This window comes from Dromiciops gliroides, chromosome 4 (genome assembly GCF_019393635.1).
Source record: "Dromiciops gliroides isolate mDroGli1 chromosome 4, mDroGli1.pri, whole genome shotgun sequence".
Classification (NCBI taxonomy): Eukaryota; Metazoa; Chordata; class Mammalia; order Microbiotheria; family Microbiotheriidae; genus Dromiciops; species Dromiciops gliroides.
The window spans coordinates 448,509,322-448,516,554 of record NC_057864.1 but is presented as its reverse complement, the minus strand read 5'-3'; positions in this window follow the sequence as shown (position 1 = coordinate 448,516,554).

Here is a 7,233-nt window from a genome sequence, read left to right as displayed (position 1 = left end):
TACATATTCTATGTATCATGGCTGACTTCTGTTTTGCTACTGAAATGGATGAACAGGATCTCTTTGATAATTGCTATTCATTCTGTGTGTTCATTGTGGAACTGGTATTTGGTGGAAAAGGGATCAAGCCTTGGAAGTGAAGTGTGGGGTCTCCCTTCTCCCAAATAATGGTATGGTTATCAGAAGTTGGATAGAACCTAATTGTATCCCCTAAACTAACAATATTTAGGGGAGCAGATAGATAGAATTCAAGTCAGGTATATTCTCTCTAAGGAGAGCAGAGAGCAGCCTCATGAATAACTTCTTACTCCCCACCCCCCACCCCCTTGCAGGAATAAAAGTCTTTCTTAGAGTAGGGTGGAGAGAGAAGTTGCCAGAAATGTCTCTTCTGCCTCTCCTCCAACCACACAATGACAACCCCCAGCCCCCTCCATGTGGGGGGTACAGTCCTCATCCTACGGGAGACTATGTGTGGGGCTTGGTGTAACACAGTGGAGTCTGCGAAAGGGAATGCATTTACTTCCAAAGGTATTGCAAATATGCAAACCTATTCCCCCTCCCCCTAACACACTGAAAAAATAATCCTTCTCTCCCAGATCCTCCCACTTTAGTCTCTGGGGAAGGTAGAGGAAGTAAATTTGCTTTAAAAGTGCGTGTGTAGGGGCAGCTAGGTGGCTCAGTGGATAAAGAGCCAGCCCTGGATTCTGGAGCACCTGAGTTCAAATCCAGCTTCACATATTTGACACTTACTAGCTGTGTGACCCTGGACAAGTCACTTAACCCTCATTGCCCTGGGGGTTGGGGGGGAAGTGTGTGTGTGTGTGTGTGTGTGTGTTTGGGGAGGATGATGTAGCTCTTTCAGTCTCTTTCCTGGTGCTGTGTTCGAATTGACATGGTGACTTTTCCTACATTTGTAGCAGGCACTTCCTCTGTTGGTCACTAAGACTGCTTCTGATGAGGGCCGGATTGATTTTTGAATTCATAGGGTTTCTTGCTCAGGCATTTCCTTTCCAGGAATACTCATTAACCTAAAATCAGGGAAGAATAATCTCAAAAGCGGAAGCACAAGGTGGTCACAGACGGTCATATTGGGCCAGATGGCAAGGGAGCTCACCTGGCTGCTCACTAGTGAGACCCTTCTGGCCTTACTAACCACCAAGAAGGAAAAGGAGACTCAACGATGGACTTGCTCCCTTTGCTATTCAATCTCAGTTCCCTGTGAGGGAAGCCCTTCTCTTCTTACCTTGCCTCCCCAAGTCCAACTAATTAGAAAATGTCTCCATCCCCAAACCACAGCTTGCCAGGAGGTTCTGTATGACAGAACCAGGCAGGGAACGCTGGCACATAACTCGTTAGGAAGGGCAAAACTGAGCATCCTCTAAGAATTGGGTCCTTATTGGGTGGCCGCTCTAATGTGTTTAGATAATCCCACTAAGGTTTCTGATTCACCTGAGCTGTTGAGAAGCAGACCTAATTCGGTGAAAACAAGGCAAAGTAGACCAGGATTTCCTTTCATTTACAAGTTTCTGCTGCCATCGTGTGGTCGGCCACCTAGCTGGCTCTTTTTTCTCCCCAGACAGTTTGGCTTTTGGACTGCATGTCAGATAACATTTATAACATCTGCTTTGCCTTATCCCCAGACAGAGTCACTGCGGACAGCAAACTGAGCCCACGCCGTCCGTGCTCTGAGCACTCTCCTGTCTCCCTCATCCCTAGTGCCTAGAATGGATGGATCAATCTCGAGAAGTGACTCAGGGAGGCAGGATAAATCAGAATTTCAGAGATGGAGATTGGGCCGTGTTGCAGGTTGATGACTCTGGTGTCAGAAACCTTGCTGATTAGCCTGGTCACTTGCTGCGTGACTTTGGACAAGTCATCCCAACTCCCTGGGCATCTACTTCCTCCTCTGTAAAATAAAGAGAATGGGCTGGGTGCTTCTCCACAGTACCTTGCAGCTATAACCTATGGTTCACGAGTCATCTAGTCAAATCTTTACCTAATTGGGGACTCTCTCTGACATCCCTGACACTTAGTCATGAATGAATGAAGCAAGAATTTATTAAGTGCAGTGCACCAAGCTAAGTGCTAGGGATTGTCAACAGGCAATCACAATGTCATGAGACTCATGTTTTGAAAACCAGGCTTATTTAAAAAAAATTTTTTTTGGTGAGGCAATTGGGGTTAAGTGACTTGCCCAGGGTCACACAGCTAGTAATTGTTAAGTGTCTGAGGCCGGATTTGAACTCAGGTCCTCCTAAATCCAGGGCCGGTGCTCTATCCACTGTACCACCTAGCTGCCCCCGACCAGGCTTATTTTTTAAAGGCAATTGGGGTTAAGTGACTTGCCAAGGGTCATACAGCTGGTAAGTGTCTGAGCTGAGAATTGAACTCAGGTCCTCCCAACTTCAGGGCCAGTGCTCTATCCACTGCACCACTTAGCTGCCCTGAAAACCAGGTTTATTACAAGAAAAATGAACATGCATGGGGACCCAAGAGATTCAAGGTTTTAAAAGAAGTTTACACTTTTATAATAGCAGGGAAAAGGGAGGAAGGGGATACCAGGAAGGGGTGTATATAACACGGGAAGGGGACCATGTAGCACAGGTGCAGGAGAGCAAGACCATTCCCCACAGGGAGGGGTAGAGTGATGGCCAAAACCTCATTCTTTTTGCCTTGAGAATTGTTAGACTATGAAGAGGGTCTGGTGTTGGGGAACCCAGGAGGCTCTCTGTTGCCCCTCTGACCGAGTTCCCCCTCCCCATGCTTGGGCCATGGTCACTGAGGCAGCAAGTCTTCTAGGAAACTTTGTGGTCAAGGCCTGAATTCCTGAGACAATGCTTGGGTGGCCTCCCGGGTCCGAAGCCTCAGCTGTACAACCCTTGCTCCGTTAAAGCCTAGAACAAGTTCTGACATGTCAAGGCTGAAAGGTTGAAAGATTACTCTTATTCTCTAGAATTATTCTTGCAGAGATTTTATTTTATTAAATTTGTGGTTTTCTGCTATAAATACTGAGATATCCTGGATAATAAAGTGCACACAGTTTCACACATAATGTGGTGCTGATGTACCAATGATTAATCATCTCCAATCCTTAACCCCTGTCGTTAGGGCATTGGTCCACGACCCTGACAGTCTGGTTATCTGCAAAGGACCCCAGTTGCACAAGCATTATCCCAGCCTGTCACAGACTAATCTTTACCCCTAAGGACACACAGGGAGTCCAGCTTGGGGCACAACAACAAATTATGTCAGCTCAGGGGGAGATTTGTCCTTGGCACATTTAGGGCCTCTTGTGTGCTCTCCAATGTTTCTGGAGAGTACAGCAACTGAAAAAGACAACAGCCCCCTGTAGGATATAGATAGAAAAATAAGACAGTCTTTGCTCTCAAGGGTTTCACTTTCTGGGATGACAGGTGTGTGTGGGGGAGTAAATCGTGGAGAGACAGTACTTATCTAGCTTTTGCTTAAAGATCTACACTGATGGGGGTGGGGTGGGGGAGGACCATAACTTCCCAAGGGGTTTGGAGCAGTTCTAATTATTGGGAAGTTTCTCTTTATAAGAATGGTTTTAAATCTGGGATCTGCAGAGAGAGTTCAAGGGTTCCATGAACTTATATGGGAAAAATATACTTTTATGTCAACATAACTGATTTCCTTTGTAGTCCAATGTATCTTATTTTATGCATTCAAAAACATTATTCTGAGAAGGGCTCCACAGTTTTCACTTTCACAGTCTGTCAAAGGGCTCATTTCTTTACAGTGTGTTGAAATCTACCAGTCTAGATACTCTGTGAACCAAGAAAATGAAGTTAGTCTCATGTGACCTATTGATGTCATGCATCAGTGATCAGTGCTTCCTTTTGTAAATATCCATACTTTACCCTTTTAATATTATCTTTTACGTGCCTCCCCTCCCCTGCAACCAAAGACTTTACCGTCTTTGAAAATAGGCACATTTACCAATCTCTATTCCTTTGTTTCTTCTCTTCCCATTGGGCCTTGGTCTTTCAAATAACTGGGCTTTGAATTCATTGAGGGTAAGAAGGTGTACTCTTATTATCTCTCAATTTGTTTTTGTTGTAGCCATTTTTGTTCTAACCTGCCTAGTCCAAAACTAATTCTTTTTGGCAGAGAAACATGATAATTGAATATTTCTTCTCTATCTCTGTTGTTGATGATCACGAGGGAGGAAATGATAATAACTGTCTTAAAGGATCTCAATGACTGTTATATGGAGGAATAATTAAATTTATTAGGCTGATTGTAAAGAACAGTTTCCTAAAAGTTAAGCACCACTACAGTATAGCAAAATGTGTATTGTAACTTGAGTCAGGAGTTCAGTTTTTTAGTTGTTTCTAACTCTCCATGACCCTGTTTGGTATTTTTTTTAGCAAAGATACTGGAGTGGTTTGTGATTTCCTTCTCCAGCTCATTTGACAGATGAGGACACTGAGGTAAACAGGGTGAAGTGACTTGCCTAGAGTCACACAGATAGGAAGTGTCTGAGTCCAGATTTGAACTCAGAAAACTGAGTCTTCCTAACTCTAGGCTCCACACTCTATCCACTATACCAATCAGTCAGGAGACCTAGATTTAATTCCTACTTTAGATCATGGGAAAATTACCAAACTCTCACTCCAAATGGGAATGCTAATAATACTGCCTATGAGGGTGATCTTTCTGGTCTAGGCCTAATTCAGTCCAACCTAGCAATTCAGTCTCAGGACTGGAATGCAATGAAATATTCATGGACCATAAAACGCAATAAAATAATTTTTACTTGTAATAAAAGATGAGGAGGATATAATAAAAAAAATAGATACTGTTCTCTTTTGCTTCCAAAATTGCAAAGGAAGCAATAGTGGATCAAATAGATATCCAGCTGAAAAGTGAAAATTCCACCATATCTCGGGAAGCCTGATATTACCAAGGGCTAGGCTTTTTATACCTTAAATTACAAGGAAGATTTTGAATTAGCCAAATCCTAAAGATTCTCACCTTGTTCCCTTAAAGGAACTGAATCAGGTTTATTACAAGAGAAATGAATATGTATGGGAACTCAATGGATTCAAAGTTTTTATAGAAGTTTACACTTTTATAATAGCAGGACAAAGGGAGGAGAGGGATACACAGAAAGGGAGTAAAATGGGGGAAGGAACAGAGCAGCACAGATGCAGGACGGAGCCATGGCAAAAGCCTCATTCTTTTGCCTTGAGAACTACTAAACTATGAAGACAGGAAGGTCCTCTTATCTGCAAAAGACTGAAGCTGCACAAGCATTGTCCTAACCTGGCAAAAACTAGACTTTCCTCCTAAGGACACACAGGGAGTCCAGCTTGGTGTGCAACAACAAATTATTTCAGCTCAGGGGGAGCTGACATTGAATCAGGCTACAACAAAACAAACGTCGTTTCTACCACACTTGTGAGGTGAACTTAAAGTGATAGGTAAATGTATGTGTTTTTGTTTTGTTTTGTTTTGTTTTGTTTTTGTTATTAGATCTGTCTAAAAGTAGAATGGTCTGCCTCGGGAGGTAGGGAATTCCTTGTCACTGGAGATCAAAGTATGGACCACATTCTGGGTACATTTTAGAAGGGATTCCAGTTCAGCTTTAGAATAGAAGATCTGTAAAGTTTTGTTTTGTTTTGAACTCTAAGATTTTGTGATTCAAATATTGCCCCAATAAACCATGGACTTGAGATATCTGCTCTCTGTCTCTCTGTCTGTCTTTGTCTCTTACACACACACACACACACACACACACACACACACACACACATACACACACACAGAGTCCAGCCCACCGCCCAGAGATAAACCCCAGACAATAACCTCGTTTCACACTTTGATCATTCTAACAAAAATGGGAAATAAGTGCAAATGAGGAATGCAAGACTGACCTGGGTAGATAGTATCTCATTAGAAAAATACTGTAGTGGGGCAGAATGAGACCTGGACTTACTGAGAATACCTGGCTCTGCCAATTACCTTGTTTTCTTCATCAGCACAATGGTAGTAATAATAATAGCAAGAATATCTGCTGGACAAACCCCTCGAAGGTTGCTCTGAAGATCAAATGGGACAAAGCCTTACAGCTAGGTGGTGCGGTAGACAGGGTGCAGGACTTGGAATCATGAATATCTGAATTCAAATCCTGCCTCAGACACTCCCCTAGCTGTGTGACACCAGGGAAAACTACCTAATGGCTCTGTGCCTCTGTTTCTTCATCTGTAAAATGGGGATAATAATAGTACCTACTTCATAGGGTTGTTCTTAGGTTCAAATGAGTTAACATATATAAAGTACTTTGCCAAAGAGCTAGAAAAATTCTAGTTATTATGAGCATCATCATCATGGCATTGATGATGTTCTTATTAACCTTTCAGGGCTGGCTATACAGATGTAAGCTGTTATTATTGTTCTTGCAACATTATTCACCATATGGAAGAGCTTGGGTGAGGTCCAACTATGGCAGGAAAGGTGGACGTGTTTGCTGCAGAGAAATCAAACAGGGCAATGGCATTAATTTTTTTTTCAGAGTAATGAGGGTTAAGTGACTTGCTCAGGGTCACACTAATAAGTGTCAAGTGTCTGAGACCAGATTTGAACTCAGGTTCTCCTGAATCCAGAGCTGGTGCTTTATTCACTGCAGTGCCACCTCGCTGCTCCCCTGCGGGCCCCCCCCCCCCACCATATTAATTCTTATACTGTGATTGCTGGGTTTAGATGATGAATCCCTTGGAGGATTCTGAAGATGACTGAAGCTTTCTAGACATCATATGCATAGCTATGTGACCATGAGCAGGTCACCTGATCTCTCTGTACCTCCTCCTCCTCCTCCTCAAAGTGGACAGATTAGATCAGATGTCCCATAAGGCTCCTTCTGGCTCCAAAACATGGTGTCTGTGACCATTGTTCTGCCACTACCAAAGGACTGGCATATTTTTACTATGTTGTTTCTTTTGCAGATACCCTATTGAAATGCCTGTTTAAGCTTTGTTCATTAAGTTTGTCAGACAAGTATTGATCACTTTCTCCTCCTGAATACACTCTCCTTTTGGGGTTTTCATAATGCTTTTCTCTTTTACTTTTCCTTGTGCTTGCCTGATCACTCCTTCAGAGTCACTTTTGATGGATCATCATCCATATCACATCCAGTAACGATGGGCACCCCCTAACAATGTATCCTGGGCCCTGTCTATATTATCTTGTTTGGTAATCTCTTCAGTTTAC